Raw genomic sequence first — 17,439 nt, forward strand, 5'->3', positions numbered from 1 at the left:
CATCTCAGTATCCACCCCTCTTTATATTGTTACCGTGTACTATAGTCTCCTTGAAGGAGAAATAACATGTTTATTCCCCAGAATGCACCTTACAGTCTTGAAAACATAGCAGCCAGACAGCAAGGGATTCGTTTGATTGTTGAATCCTTAACTGCTGTTCAGGGCATTTCCTAAGCACCCACCTTCTATCACCTTCTACCTTTTCTTTGATCCATTTCAGAGTCCCAAGCGGCTACCTATTTTGAAAGTAAGAAAGCCTCATCAGGCATGTTGTAAATTTAACACACTTTATATGGATTCCTGTAGAAACACAAACTACAAGTTTTGAGAAGTTTTTTGTTTTTGTTGTTGCTATCTGCCTGATGTAAACATTATGTGCTTAGCTGAGCTGGGAGTCCTTTAATTATCTTTTCAGGAAGGCTTGTTGAGAGTGTAGATCCTAAAGCAACCAACCAAAGCCTCCGCCTGACAGCCCATGCTCTAAAACAGGAGTCAGCTCCAAATAACAGTCCCTTTCTTGCACATTATAGTATTTATCTGAGCACAAAATAATTAACATCTCCAGTAAGTAAAATCTCCGGTTGTATCAGATGGTCTCAGCAATTCTCAGGTCACCGCCCATCTGGCTGTACTGATTTTGCCATTTGCCAGCATGTGGGTTTGTGTGTGTAGTGAGGGCGGGTGAGGGAGCGGAGGACAGTCAGGTGTTTGGAGTCACACGTTACCACATGTGCATGATTAGGTTTGTAATGTGGACCCAGTGGCTCCATCCCTCTGTTCAAGTAAGAGTGGGACAGATGATCCTGGTCACATCACTGTTGGATTTAAACCCTCATACATTTCTTGCTCAGTGCCTCTGGAGAGCATCACAGCTCTGAAGAGATAAATGGTTTGTGATTAATTGGATGAAAATCTATAGCCTACCAAATTCCTCAGCTACAAAAGGAAAATTCTAAAGCTCAAGAAAATAATGGCTGCACTGATTTTAAGCCATTGGAGAGAATGTTATGTAGAAAAAGAAAACGAGATTGCTATATAGACTCAAGTCTACATATGTATTCCCAAATTACACATATGCAGGTTAATTTGTACATGCTGCCTAAAGATTACAGTGGAAAGTGAAAAATTCCAAATATTCCCAAATTATTTGGTTATGTGACAGTCTATACCCAGACATTTTGGATTCAAAGTCTTCCTTTCAGCTGCTTTGAAAGTAAATCAATGTGATAAGCAAATCTGCATAGGTAGGAGGAGAACTGGCCCAATTTATACAATAGTTTGTGGGACACCTAGAAAATATTCTTCAGGGTTTTGGATTCTCTGAAGCTGCGGGCCATAAAGCTATCTTAAGAAATCACTGAATAGAGATGACACAGTTGATGTGTTACTGTAGCCCATAAATGGTCATTCTGTATATATCTCAAAATGCAGGAAAAGAAATAAGATGGAATAAAATATTCCACACAAGCTAAACATAATACTTGCAACAAATATCACCTAAAAACCAATAAGAGCTGTAAATTTTTCCATTATTTCAATATGCCTTTTCATTAGTTTTGTTTTGCACACACACAAAAAAAGTCAACCTAAACTGGAATGAGCACTTGGTATGCTCCCATAGGGGCTGTGATGATCTTGCTTTGACAGGAACAACTAAAGCTCAAAGGCTCAGCTGGGAGGTGTGTGGGACTCGGCGCGGCAGAGAGGAAAATGAACAAAATGGCCTTCTACAGTGTTCACGATTGCTCTTTGCTACTGCTGGCTCAGGCTCGTTGTCTTAGACTCCGTCAGCCCACGCTGCTGTTTCCACGAAGAGTCACAGAAGGCGTTAGAACAGTCCATGTAGTAGAGTGGAGGTTCTGGATGATTGAAAGCTGGCTCCACTAGGCTATGACTTGGGCAAGTTTCTTACCCTTTCAGAGTTTCAGTTTCCTTTTTTCTGTGAATCGGGGTAATGATAGTAACTGTCTTATAGGATTAAGGGCAGATTGAATAAAATAGTCATAGTCATTGCTTAGTCCATCATAAGCACTATAAATGTTTATTATGATTTCAGTTATAACCGGTGAAAAAAGAGAGGGGTACAGGAAGAAGGGGTTTTAAAACCTATTCCAGACATCATCCATTTATTCATTTCTTCATTCAAAAGAAAAGTACCTTGATTGTCATACTGAGTTCCTGCTGTATAGGCATAATGTCTTTGGTACAACCTAAGATCTTGGTAAAATCTCACCTACGTGAAATTTGCTTTTCAAATTTCTCACCTCCCTTTCAGCTGTCCTCCTCCAGGCTATTTTCTCCCACTGCCCTGGTGGTTTAGAGCCAATCACTGAAGCTCCCCTTAACAGGCAAAACCGGCCCCTCAGTCATCCCCCCAGATCTCCTGTGCGAAGTCCCTCCACTGACTTCATTCATGCTAAGCTATTAAATTAGCTGATCTGTGGTGCATTGTATTAACTCTTCCAGATAATAAACCTTGTATTTCAATGGTATGGACACAGTGCCTTCCACAGAGGAGTCCTTCTCACGTGGAATTTCATAGTTCAAAGTGGGTGGGGTAAGACCCTTGGGGCAGATAAGATGTTCAACACCTGTGAAATCAATTCTCACAGGAAGTTGTCTGTATACAGGACTAGCTTGGTGGGAGGTGATGAGGTCCTGTCCCGATCTGACGCAGCATACAGTTTAGTGGATATAGTTCTGTATAGTTCTGTATGAAACTGTATTTGATATCAATTAAACAATAATTCTACTAATAGAATAAAACCCAAGCACAATATTATTAGATAAGAACAGTCAGGTAATATTGTTCTGAGAATACACAAAAATGCCAAAATTATTTAGTAATAATAGCTAATGTTTATTGAATTTTTACTATGAAAATACATTTTATTGTGGCAAAGTACCACATGTAACATAAAATTTACCATTAGTGGCATTTAGTATATTCACAGTGTTGAGCAACCATCACCACTCTCTAGTTCCAGAACATTTTCATCACCCTAAAAAGAAGCCTATATCCATTACACTCCCATTCCTCCCTCCCATGAGTCCCTGGAAATTACTGATCTGCTTTTTATTCCTCGGGATTTGCCTATTCTGAATATTTAATGTAAGTTGATTCATATAATATGTTGCCTTTGGATCTCACATCTTTTACTTCATTCACTCAGTATAATATTTACTATTACTAAGTATAATATTTTCAAGGTTCCATGTTGTACCGTTTATCTGTGCTTCATTTTTTATGGGTTATTAATATTCCATTTTATGGATACACCATATTTTCTTTGTCCATTCATCAGTTGATTGACATTTGGATTGTTTCTATGTGTTGGCTATTGGATATAGTGCTTCTCTAAATGTTCATGTTCAAGTTTTTGTTTGGACACCTGTTTTCAATTCTTTGGGGAACATACTCAGGAGTAGAATTACTGGGTCATATGATTTAACTATATTTGACTTATTAAAGAACCTCTAAACTGATTTTCACAGTTTCTATTTTTTATCACCACCAGAAATGTACAAGGGTTCTAATTTGTCCACTCCTCACCAATATTTGTTATTTTCAATTCTTTCTTGATTCTAACCTTCCTAAGTAGTGTGAGGTAATGTCTCACTGAGGTTTTGATTTGTATCTACCTAAAGATTAATGATGTTGAGCATCTTTTCACGTGCTTGCTGGAATTCATATGTCTTTGTGATAGCATTTTAAATATCTTACCTCATTTAACTCTTAGCATACACCAGATATGTATTTTACAGATGAGTAAATTGAGGTTTTGTAATTAAGATTAACTATATTGCCCAGGGGCACCTGGGTGGCTCAGTTGGTTAAACATCCGACTTTGGCTCAGGTCGTGATCTCGCAGTTCTCGGGTTCCAGCCTCGAGTCAGGCTCTGGGCTGACAGCTGAGAGCCAGGAGCCTGCTTCGGATTCTGTGTCTGCCTGTCTCTGCCCCTTCCCATTTGCATGCTGTCTCTCTTCCTCTTAAAAATAAAAATAAACATTAAAAAAAATAAATATATTGCCCAGAGTCATCACAGAATCAGGTTCAGATTTTCACAATCTGGATCTAAGGGAAATGAGCCTGGAAAATGATGAACTTGGGCTACTGAAGAGTATCTGGACTTTTTAGGTTCAGAAAAACTTCCAAGGACAGCACGGTTTCCCATCAAGTCACATGGGAAGGAACTGGCCCAGATGGCCGGTCAGTTGTAGAGGCTGAGCCACCCCAAGCTGGGTTGCTGAGCCAGTTGGTAAATGTGTTGCCTCAGGCATTCAACTTTCACAATGGAAGTTTGAGGAGCCTCTGGAGGCCATTGGCAATGTTTATTTCCATTGTGTTTCTCATTATTAAAAAAAAAAAGTAGCCTGTCATAATTGCACTGAGATCTAATTTCTTTCATAAAAAGCCATTTTATTTGATTAACTAGAACATTGTGGCCAGGATATAAAAGATGAAGAAGTTAGACTTGCATAACCCAACAGGAACAGAATCCAGACTGTTATTTCAAAGAGCTTCTGATCAGGATGTTCAAAGAGCTGTGGAATAGGACAAGTGAATAAAAAAACGGATGCCCTGGAGCCAGTTCTCTTTTAACCCATGGACAGACCAACTTGACTGGAATGTCTGTGCATTATGTGGATGTGCGACAGCCTTGTCATGGGCATGCCACAGGGCCCTGGCATCTGGTAAAACTTTACATATTATCTTGGTTAACTGTCTTGCCTCCTCTTTAGATAATTCTGCCACTGATTACACATTGTGGAAATTAAGACAAATAATGCATACAAAAAGAGTTCCTACAATGTCCCATTGATATAGTAGTTTCTAGGAAGAGCATTGCATGGTAAAAGATGAGCCAAATGAAAGGGAATTTTAAGCTCCAGTCTACTTTACCTCAAATACTGAAGAACTTTTTATTTTCTATGAGATGATATTAAAGCGATGTATGGCATGGCACAGAGAGTCAAATACATACCGGGACTAGGTAGAGACACCAGAGGTTTAAGGTCGATAACTTTAAAGTCTATTGACAAATCATATTAATAGACAAAGCTTGTGGCTCATGCTACGTGGGAGCACTGCATTTTCCCAGGTAATTGTGTGAGTAACACTTGCCTGTCACTTACCACCTGGACCGTGTGGGGTGTTTTCATTACCGCTCAGAGGCAGATCTCCAGCCAACACCAGAGCTTTCTGTTTACTTTAAAGAAAGTGCAAAATATAAATGTTTACCAAATCTGGGCGAGACTGCCTCTTCTCCAAGTGAATTAGGTTGTGATTTTTTTCTTAAATGTATTTCAATGTAGATGGAGCAACGGTAGACAGAATATATTGAGATTCACTTGGATACCTTCTCTCCTATGATCTGAGCCTCTGAAGGGAAGATGAGGAAATTGGCAGGAATTTTCTTATCAAGGATGGTGACTATATAAATCACCCATATGAGGCATACAGAGTTATGTTTTTAAGAAACACTTTTTAAGGCAAGTGATTTAAAAAAATATGCTTCCCCTCAGAATCTTCTGGGCTCATATTAAATAACAAAAACAAAACACATGCACACACACACACACACACACACACACACACACACACAAAATCCACACACAAAAAAAAACCCCACAAAAAACTCCCAGCAAAGGTAGCATTAACATAAAGAGACAGCATTAGTTAAAACAAGTAGGGAGCATTTGCTGGTGCCAGGCCTGATATCTGGAGCATTTGTTTCCTGGAGAGTGTGGTGAGATAAAGTGAGCTCTTTTGTCCTCTGGATCCAAGATACAGATGCCTGAAATCCTGTTTTGGTGACAAGCTTAATCAGAGCTGGATTTGAACCCTAGAAAGAACAAACTCTGTAACAGATCTTTATGTATATGAAGGCCATTTAGAAAGTACAACCCAGCTGAGTCTATTTGGATTCCTTAGGTGTTGTAAAAGTATTTATGTAACTATTTAACAATAGTTATAAGTTTCTTTGAACTATGCAATTCTAAATTCAAAAACAAAAAACCAAAACTCAAGATATTCTACATTAAAAGCTTATGAAAAATCACAAATAGACATTACTGGCTCTTTAAAAGTCTTTTCTGCCCTAAAACACTTTTCACTAAGAGTAGTACACCGTATAAACACAATCGATAGTTTATCTGTTTGATGCTAGTCAAAAATAACTGTAGTATGTTTTTTCCCTTTTACTTTTCATATTATTTTAGTTTAATTTCCCTGTTTTTCCTGATAGGTGGAAAATCAAAACACTGCTAAAAAAAAAAAAAAAGGAAAGTGTAGAAAATTATAAAGAAATAAAACCACCTATAATTACAACCCAGCTATCACAAATTTTAATGTTCTAATCTATTTTTCTAGCCTCTTGTTTATTTACAAATGTGAGCACACATCTAGATACTTGATTATCCACAAAGCTGCATTCACACCTTAGATACTTTTTGTCCACAATTTTACTGAATTTTAAAACGAGATTTTAACATGTCACTAAATATTCTTCGGAAATAAGATTTTAAGTGGCTGCATATTACCCGTTAACAATTTCTGTATTATTGAATAGATTGTTTTTAATTTCTGTTCTTATGAATGATTCATGTAAGTATTTTACTATATAATTTTTTGATATATAGGTTATTTCCTTTAGATAGGTTCTAGAATTAGAATTGGTGAGTAAAATAGAAAAGTAAAACTTTTTAAATGTTCAAATATTTTTTGCCTTCATTGTTCTGAATGAGTGTGCCAGTGTAAATCATATAAATTCCCACAACCAGTGGGAAAAAAATGTGCCTATCTCTCTCACTATATTCACATTCAGACTATCTATTAGGATTAAAAATTAATTTCCAGTTTGACATGTCAGAAATGGTACTTTGTTGTTGCTTTAGTTTGCTGTTCTTTAAAATTGGTTAAAATATAGGGCTCCTGGGTGGCTCAGTCAGTTAAGCTCAGTCTGTTAAGCTCATGATCTCACAGTTTGTGGGTTCAAGTCCCACGTCAGGCTCTGTACTGATGGCTCAGAGCCTGGAGCCTGCTTCAGATTCTGTATCTCCCTCTCTCTCTCTGCCCCTTACCTGCTCACACTCTGCCTCTATTTTTATCAAAAATAAATAAACATTTAAAAAATAATAAAAATAAAATGAGTTAAAATATACGTTTAAGAATGAAACTAGATCACTTTCTTATACCATACACACACACAAAAAAACCTCAAAATGGATGAAGGACTTGAATGTGAGACAGGAAACCATCAAAAAGCTAGAGGAGAAATCAGGAAATAGCCTCCTTGACCTCAATAACAGCAATTTCCTACTCGACACATCCCCAAAAGCAAGAGAATCAAGAGCAAAAATGAACTATTGGGACCTCATCAAGATAAAAAGCTCCTGCAATGCAAAGGAAACAATCAAGAAAACTAATAGGCAACCGACAGAATGGGAAAAGATAGTTGCAAATGACATATCAGATAAAGGGCTAGTATCCAAAATCTACAAGGAACTCACCAAACTCCACATGTGAAAAAGGAATAATCCAGTGAAGAAACAGGCAGAAGACATGAATAGACACTTTTCTAAAGAGGACATCCAGATGGCCAACAGGCACATGAAATGATGTTCAGTGTCACTCATCATCAGGGACATACAAATCAAAACCACACTGAGATACCACCTCACACCAGTCAGAGTGGCTAAAATGAACAAATCAAGAGACTATAGATGCTGGTGAGGATGTGGAGAAACAGGCACCTTCTTACACTGTTGGTGGGAATGTAAACTGGTACAGCCGCTCTGGAAAACAGTATGGAGGTTCCTCAAAAAACTATCAGTAGAACTTTCCTATGACCCAGCCATAGCACTGCTGGGGATTTACCCAAGGGATACAGAAGTGCTGATGCATAGGAGCACATGTACCCCAATGTTCATAGCAGCACTTTCGACAATCGCCAAATCATGGAAAGAGCCTAAATGTCCATCACCTGATGAGTGGATCAAGAAGATGTGGTTTATATATACAACGGAGTACTACATGGCAATGAGAAAGAATGAAATCTGGCCATTCCTAGCAAAGTGGATGGACCCCGAGGGTGTCTTGCTAAGTGAAATAAGTCAGGCAGAGAAGGACAGATACCATGTGCTTTCACTCACAGGTCTAACAGGAGAAACTTAACAGAGGACCATGGGGAGGGGAATGGAGGGAAAAGAGTTAGGGAGAGGTAGGGAGGCAAATCATGAGAGACTCTTGAATACTGAAAACAAACTGAGGGTTGAAAGGGGAGGGGGAAAGGGGAAGGGGGTGATGGTCATGGAGGAGGGCATTTGTGGGGAAGAGCACTGGGTGTTACATGGAAACCAACTTGACAATAAACTATAAAACAATTTTAAAAATAAATAAAATATAGATTTAAAACTTTTAGTAAATGACAATTTGCATGTTTTCTTTGAAAAATTGTTCATTTCCTTTGACCATTTTTCTTTTTTCTATGAAGTTTTTATTCATTTTTTGTTTTTAAATAAAAAAGATGCCTGTTATAAAAATTTAAACAAAATAGAATTCTGAACAATAAAAATATGAAAATTACCTTCTACCCAACAGATATATTTTGTTTTGCACATTTTTTACAGACATTTGTTTTCACAAAATACATGGTTATACATTCACATCTATAGGAGTTTTTTATACATGAATTATAACATTTACTCTTTTACTTGAAAGCATGACATAGATTTGTTTACTTTTCAGTACCGACAGATATTCCTCATTTATTTAGAAAACTTTGTTCTGGCAGCACCTGGGAGGCTAAATCAGTTGAGTGTCTGACTCTCTTGATTTGCTCATGTCATGATCTCATGTTTCTTGAGTATGAGCCCCACATCGAGCTCTGTGTTGATAGTGTGGAGCCTGCTTAGGATTGTCTCTCTCTTTCCTTCACTCTTGCTTGCACTCTCTCTCTCTCAAAATAAATTTAATAAGCATTAAAAGAAAGAAAAACTTTTGTTTTGAAGTAACAGAGCTCATTCCATCATTTATTTATGCACACTCTGCACATATATTTTTATGCTCCTTGTGAGTAAAAGGCTCTGGCCTTTCCTATGTATCTTCCCTCTAACTGAATGTAAAATATGGATTTAATTTTCCGTTTTGTCTTTCTCATGGAAAAGGCTTCTGTCTACAGCCGAGGACATAGTTCTCACTAACAAAGGCAAAATACAATGCTCCAATAGATTCCATGCTCCATGCTTAGGAATGACAGGACACGATTCCTGGAAAAGCTGCAAATAAAGCTGACAGCCTTCCTCCATCCTCATTTTGAAACCAAAGAGGAGCAGAGCTATTCATGGTCCTAGCCATGGGAAAGGAGGGTTGAGTCACCATCCTGCCACCTGTTCTCTGCTGAACTGGTGGCTAAAGGCCTGTAACTATTGAGCAGGTTGGCACTGGCCATCCCTAGAAGCCAGGCTGGCTGTTTCTAGTATAGGAACCAGTATAGATGGCCACAGGCCTGTGTAACTATATGCGACTCAGTGTCTACCTCTAGGAAATAGCTCAAAAGACCATATGAAGGCTCAGCCCTATTTCACTTCCTGCCTTGGAGTTTTCTTCTTAGGTTTAACTATTTATTTTTGAGGGAGAGCAATAGCAAGAGCAAGAGTGATAGAGAGAGATAGAGAAAGGGGTAGAGAGAGGTTCCTCACTGTTAGCCTGGAGCCTGATGCTCACAAATTGTGAGATCATGACCCAAGCCAAAAACCAAGAGTCAGATGATTTAGCTGACTGAGCCACCCAGGCATCCCATTCCTTGGAATTTCCTAATTGGATGGCTGGTAGACCTGGCACAGCCACCTGCCTGACCTGTCTCAGGTGAGCATGATGAGTGGATGCTGTTATGTAGACCCATCGTTAACAATATATTGCTCCTTGAGATCCCGGGAGAGGATCAGAGAAAACTCCATTCCCTCACAACTAAACATTTATTAAGTGCCTCCATAATATTGGGTTTTGGAATCTTCTTGGGTAGCAGGAACACAATGATGAGGAAAACATGATCTCCTTCAAGGAGCTTGTCTATTATAAAAACATAGAATGTACACAGATGATTATAATAACATAGGCTTGGTGCTGGGCCAGGAGTGTATCCATGGTGGGGGAAGCGTGAAGGAAGAGAGGAGTTATTCCTACTTAGGGAATGAGAAGACTGGAAAAGCTTCCCGGAGCAGGTGCTGTTGGAGCTAAGTGTGTTGGTTTTGCCAAACAAGGATACCCTGTGCATCCATGAAGCTATATCTGATTCCACAGCCAGGACCTAGCAGGCATCAGCTAGTGTCCAACTGCTGAGCATGGCCACCCCAGGACCCAGGATTTGGGGTAAGCTCTCAGCCTCTGCAGGAGGATTTTTAAACTAGAGACAGTTGTTCTAAACCTAGAAACATAGTGTGATCTTTCAGTTTCAAATCCAGCCCTCAGAAAGGACATGGATTTGAAACCACAGTGAAATTTCACTTGGTCTTATCTTTATTTAGGTTTTCCCATAAGCAGACCTTGACACAAAGCAAAATCTTCAGGAAAGGCAGAGTGGAAAGCAGATATATTATACAGAGTTTTGTGACAGCATTACATCCAGCTCCTCCCTGGTCAGGGGTGGGGGAAGGAACAGAGCATCCACACCCAGCTGTGGATTCAAAAGGCTTTAGTTCCACTGTCAAGACTAACAGAAAAAAAAGAAAGAGCCAGAAATGTGGTTTAGGACAAGAACCTGATCAAGTTGGGGCATTTCTCTGCAGTAACACTTTTTTTTTTTAATAGTTTATTGTCAAATTGGTTTACATACAACACCAAGTGATCTTTCCCATAAGGGCCCTCCACCATCACCACCACCTCTTTTCCCCCTTCCCCCTTCCCCTTCAACCCTCACTTCATTTTCAGCATTCAATAGTCTCTCAAGTTTTGTGTCCCTCTCTCTCCCCAACTCTCTTTCCCTCTTCCCCTCCCCCAGATCCTCCATTAGGTTTCTCCTGTTTTCCTGTTAGACCTATGAGTGCAAACATATGGTATCTATCCTTCTCTGCCTGACTTATTTCACTTAGCATGACACCCTCAAGGTCCATCCACTTTCCTGCAAATGGCCATATTTCATTCTTTCTCATTGCCATGTAGTACTCCATTGTGTATATATACCACATCTTCTTGATCCACTCATCAGGTGATGGACATTTAGGCTCCTTCCATGTTTTGGCTACTGTTGACAGTGCTGCTATGAACATTGGGGTACATGTGCTCCTATGCATCAGCACTTCTGTATCCCTTGGGTAAATCCCTAGTTTTTTGAGGAACCTCCACACTATTTTCCAGAGTGGCTACACCAGTTTACATTCCCACCAACAGTGAAGGAGGGTACCCGTCTCTCCACACCCTCGCCAGCATCTATAGTCTCTTGATTTGTTCATTTTAGCCACTCTGACTGGTGTGAGGTGGTATCTCAGTGTGGTTTTGATTTGTGTTTCCCTGATGATGAGTGATGTTGAGCATCGTTTCATGTGCCTGTAGGCCATCTGGATGTCCTCTTTGGAGAAGTGTCTGTTCATGTCTTCTGTCTATTTCTTCACTGGGTTATTTGTTTTGTGGGTGTGAAGTTTGGTGAGTTCCTTGTATATCTTAGATACTAGCCCTTTATCTGATATGTCATTTGCAACTATCTTTTCCCATTCTGTAGTAATACTTTTTAACACTTTCCCATTTCATTTTATGAGGAAACTATTGTTATTAAATGTTTCAATAAGTTGGAGCCTCATTACTAAAATTCATTCTATATTTAAAATTAAACTTTAATCTACTAACAAGTTAAATTCAAATAATTAAGTCTAATACTATGGAGCAAATGTGCCAGGCAGAGTAAAGTCTAAAATCTGTTATTTCTCACAGAAAGAGCACTACCACACACCACTCATTTATCTGGGAACCTCCAATGATAAAGTCAGCATTGGAAGCAGAGAGATATTCCTGAGGGTCCTGGAGCCCCTGGAACTTTCAGTCAGAACTTCGCAGCCTGGAACAGCCTCTACCAACAATAGAGACAGGCATGTTCATACCTGCTGTGTTCTGGTTAGCTCAGTTCAGCCCCTACCTGTTCATTGTGATCACTGAGGTTTTTAGATGCCATTGCACTGAGGAGCTCACCTAGAAAATGGTGACCCTGTTTGGAGCAGCAGCAGGTGACAGATGCCCTGTCTCAGAGGCAGCACACCCTCATAGTTGAGACCACAGACATTGGACTTGATTGCCTAAGCTCAAATCCCAGCACAATCACCAGTTGTGGGATCTGTAGTTAAGTTACTCAGCCTCCTGGTGACAATTTCCTCATCTGTAAAATGCAAATAAAATTATCAGGAAAAGTACTGCCATCTTAAATTCTCAGGATTGTAAGACTGTAGATGGATTTGTCATTGTGCAATGTTTCTTGTAAATTCTGAAAGGGTCAGATTTCTATGGCAGCATGTCAACAAATATGCTTCCTGTGGATGAGATAACACCAGGGAAGCCCCAAAATTTCTTCTGAGTTTATTTTCAGAAATGCTTAGAGTTCTGATTTCTTAAGTCAGACGTTTGGAAATTTATGACAAAGATCAGGTGCTTAACAGCCTTGTCTAGACAATATAACCTGATGTTTCATGTTATGAGCTTACATCTTCAGAATATTTGTGCAAAACCTATCTTTTGGGGCACCTGGGTGGCTCAGTCGGTTAAGCTGTCTGACTGTTGATTTTGACTCAGGTTATGATCTCACAGTTGTGAGATTGAGCCCCATCAAACTCTGTGCTGGGAATGGAGACTACTTAGGAGTTTCTCTCTTTCTCTCTCTGTCCTTTCTCTACTCACACTCACATACTGTCTCTCAACAAAACAAAACCCCAAACAAACAAACAAAACAACACCCACCACATCTTTCAACTAGATTTGTCTTGTTAAAGTCTGAGATTTTTAGTTACTTAAAATATTTACTTAAAGAAATTAGCTAATTTCATTACATGAAACTTTGCTATGACTATTACCTTGTCCTGAAGTCCTTGTACACCTTCTAGTCCATAAGTGATGTAGTTGACAGAGTAGAAGAAATATATAAACATTATATATTACTTAAAAGTAGATTTATGAAGTTTAACCCTGATCCAATAAATGATTTTATACAATAAATTATTATTACTTCTGCTCCTATGACAATTTAAAAATGGGGCATAATGTGGATGAGAAGATTGCCTAACACTTATAACTTGAAGTCTAGTTCACATGGAAAGTTCCTCATCATATTGATATAGGCTGCTTTTTTCATACCTAAAGGGTTTCACATGGATAAGTATGTGAAATTAAATTCCCCTCAATAAACATTAGCACCTATCGTAGTTTCAGCACTGGTTTAAAAACTGAAATACTGGGGCAGGACATGTGAGTGATTTAGTTGATTAAGTGCCAACTCTTGATTTTGGCTCAGGTCATGATCTCATGGTCATGGGATAGAGCCCACATCAGGCTCTTTTACAAGCATGGAGCCTGCTTGGTGTCTCTCACTCTCCTTGCTTCTTACCCTCTCACTCTCTGTCAATAAATAAATAAACATTTTAAGTAAGTAAGTAAGTAAATAAATAAATAAATAACTAGAAATACTTGAATGATCTTTCTTGGAGAGGAATCCATGCTATGGGAAGGAGAAAGTCCTCAATAAGTGAATAGGTGTGTTCAGTGGTGAAAACGTAGTGAGAGAAGGAAGACTAGGGCAGGACTATCTTGAGCAAAAGCAATCTGGGCTGAACCTTAGAGCCTGAGCAGGAGTTTAACAGCCTATCAGGTGGATAAGAGCAGGAGTAGGGGGAAGGTAGAAGCAGGGTTTCAAAATATTTAAAAAGCAGTGATTCCTCCACTGTGTTCGGAACAGATAGGAGACAGAGGGGCTGGAATGAAGTTGGAAAAATAGTCCGGGATCAGGATGAAGAGCCTTGAGAGTTGTATCAGTTTCCTATCATTGCTGTGATATGTAACCACATAATGACTCAAAACAGTACATGTTTATTTTCTTACAATTCTGGAGGCCCCAAGTCCAAAGTAAGTCTTACAGGGCTGAAATCAAAGTATTTTGGGGCTGGCTCCTTTTGGAAGCTCCAGGGGAGAACCCATGCATGTCGCCTCTTCCAGATCCCAGAGGCCACCTGCATTCCTTGGCTCTTGGCTCCTCATCATATCACTCCACCTTTGATTTCCCTCATCACATCTCCTACTACTAACTTCAGCCTCCCTCTTATAAATTATCTTGAGCCCACCCAAGTAACCCAGGATAATCTTCCATGTTGAGATTCTTAATCACATCAACAAAGTCCATTTTACCAAAACATATTCACAGATTCAGATGAGGATGTGGAAGTGAGGTCAGGACATTATTTTGCCTACCATAGGCATCAGGCTGTTGAGTAGAAGTATATCTGTGAGACTATAAAGAACCATCATGGGTTTCAACACTGTAGAATGACTTGATCAGATTTTTATGTTAAAAGATAATATCTGTGGGGTAGAAGCAAAGATTCTGGTGGGAGATGGTGAGGACCTGAACTGGGAAGGGCACAATGCCAAGGGAGAAAATGAGACATGAAACACTCATAGTAGAATGTAAATGCTCAATCCCTCTGTAGAATTGTTACTGTTTAGTTCTTTTTCAACCCTTTCTTTGCTGAAGGAGAGGAAGAGAATGTAACTCTTTCTTACCCTCTGGAAGAGTTCAAAGACCAAGCCCTCCATACCCTTTGAGAAAAGGATTTGACTATTTTGGCTTCTTTTGGTTTTGGCTCTAGATTTATTGAGTCATTGAAGTCTGTTATAAGAGAACATGGTGCATGGAGAGGGATAAAGAGGTTGCAAGGATGAGAAGACTGAAGAGAGGAGCATGAGATGGTGTATGGGACCCCAGAAGCCTGGGAATTAATCCGGAAGAAATGACTCAAGAAAGGAAAAGCCCAGTGCTTAGAGAGTGGGTCTTAGGAGGGATCTAAGTCCTCTTCTATCTTCTTCTGTGATGGTTCAGCAATCACTGAGCAAGAGCCTCCTGAAATATGAGACAGAGACACTCCTGAGGCTCACCAAGTCATTTAGTTCACCTTCTGGATATATGAGGTGTCTACATTCTCCAGTCCTTGGCATCTAGGTGGGACCATATTCCTGGTTCTGGCCAATGGGATGTGGATGGAAGTAGGGAGTGCCACTTACAGACCTGGAATATAAGGAATCACTATGGTTGATCCTGCATTGCTTTTCACTATGCGCTGGAGATTATAAGTATAAAGATGATGAATCTGCAGGAAAGAAAGAACTTGGAGTACACCGATCCTGGAAGGCTATGTGATGAAGAGTATCTGCATTGGACTTTGCATAAGTGATAAACATTTATTGTGTAAGCCCCTGAAATCTGGGGTATATTTGTTAATGCCAAATAGCCTTGTCTGTCATCACTAAAACACCAATTAATTGTGCTTTTAGTCCCCAAGAGAGCAACACTGTGGGGGGATAAGCCCAGTGAGTTTATAGGGGGAGGGAGGTATTAGAAAGAAATATGATTTTCTGGGGTTATCTTTTTTTTATTTGAGAGAGAGATAGGGAGAGAGCACATGAGTGGGGGAGGAGTAGAAGGAGAGAGAGAGAGAGAGAGAGAGAGAGAGAGAGAGAGAGAGAGAGAATCTCAAGCAGACTCCACTCTCAGCTCAAAGCCCAATGTGGGGCTCCATTTCACGACTACAAGACCATGACCTGAGCTGAAATCAAGAGTTGGATGCTCACCTAACTGAGCCAGCTGGTTTTCTTTCTGACTGTCCCCTGGTTGACCAGCATTTCCCCCCTTAGGATGCCTGTGAACCCAAAAGGTGTCAGATCCTGGACACCCAGTAAAACACTGGTTTGGTGGAAAGTCTGCGCTGCACTTATGGGGATTAAACTGTACAAGCAAAGTCTGCCCATGCAAGGGACCCTAATATGGCATAGCAATTACTGACACCTTGGATACACTATGCTCTTTTTTCTTTTTAAAATTAGAACAGCCTGGGTGACTCAGTTGGTTGTGTCTGACTCTTGGTTTTGGCTGAGGTCATGACAATGCAGACAGTGCAGAGCCTGCTTGGGATTCTCTTTCTCTCCCTCTCTCTCTGCCCCTCCCCTGCTCGTGCTCTCTTTCTATCTCAAAATAAATAAACTTTAAAAATAAAATAAATAAAATTAGAACAAACAGCACCCACACAAATGCTGTTTGCTGCTTTCATGAGCATAATCCCTGAAGCCAACTTTATTTTGGCTCTGCTGTATGTGCTCTGTCTTACCTTGGTTCCACACCACCCCCCCGCCCCCATCCCTCCAGGGCAGAGCCTGAAACAAAGATTTGTGTGTGCACAAGGTTTATTTAGCACGTGATCACAGGGAGCAAGAGTAAGGGACTGGAAAGTATAAAACAGGGAAGAAGAAAAAACTACTACAAGGGCATTTTGTCAAGTTATTCACTACTGGGGACCACTGAAGCTTGATACCATCAGGGCCTGCAGAGGAAGGTAGAGATAATTTCAGAACTGTCTACCGAATGATTGGAAAGGAAGAGACATCTCTCCATAACCTGTTGGCCGAGGGAGGGTGGCCCCAGGAGGCAATCACTCCCCTGACTTCAGAGCTGTGCGTGGGAGCTTGCCTAGCCATCACCCACAGTGTTCAAATAGAGGCCCCAGGCATGCAGCAAAAGATGCTCAGGGCATGCTGGAGGCAATGTACATCATGAAACCATTGGAAGCCCACACAGGTGTTTCCCAAAGCCAAAGCTGCAAAAGGCACTGAGGCTGAGAGGATATGAGGCATGACCCAACATGTGTCTGATACAGAGTCTCTGTCCTAAAATACCTGGATTTCTTCATGGAGAATTCTTGGGGGCGGGAATTCCTAGCTCTTATTTTGCATTTCCTAGAAGCTGGAAGCCAATGGCATACAGATCTGTCCTCTGCCTGACGTCACCTCACCTCATCAGTGAGTGGACGACTCTGAGAGGCAGACCCTACCCACCAGAAGGTCCTGGCCGGGTTCAGTTTGGTTTTCTGTGATTGTTAACAACTTGCAGTGGCTTAGGTAGGGTAAAGAACAGTGAACCCCGAAAAGAATGGCACAAATGCAGGCACTTCGAAGATCCATCTTACACAACCTGGTGTCACCAGTAACATTCCCACCAGGCTGTTCTTTTGAGTGCCAGTCTGTGTTCCCTGCATCAGTTCCTCAAAAATTCCTTGTTCTTATCATGCCTTTACTTGAATCCCAGCATCCCTTTGGGTCTATCTATGAATGCCTGATACACTTCCAATAGCTTCCCTTTTCCTTGAATTAGACACAGATTTATAGAACTATCAGTGAACAAATATAAGACATGGTGGGA

Source organism: Suricata suricatta, chromosome 7, assembly GCF_006229205.1.
Source record: "Suricata suricatta isolate VVHF042 chromosome 7, meerkat_22Aug2017_6uvM2_HiC, whole genome shotgun sequence".
Lineage (NCBI taxonomy): Eukaryota > Metazoa > Chordata > Mammalia > Carnivora > Herpestidae > Suricata > Suricata suricatta.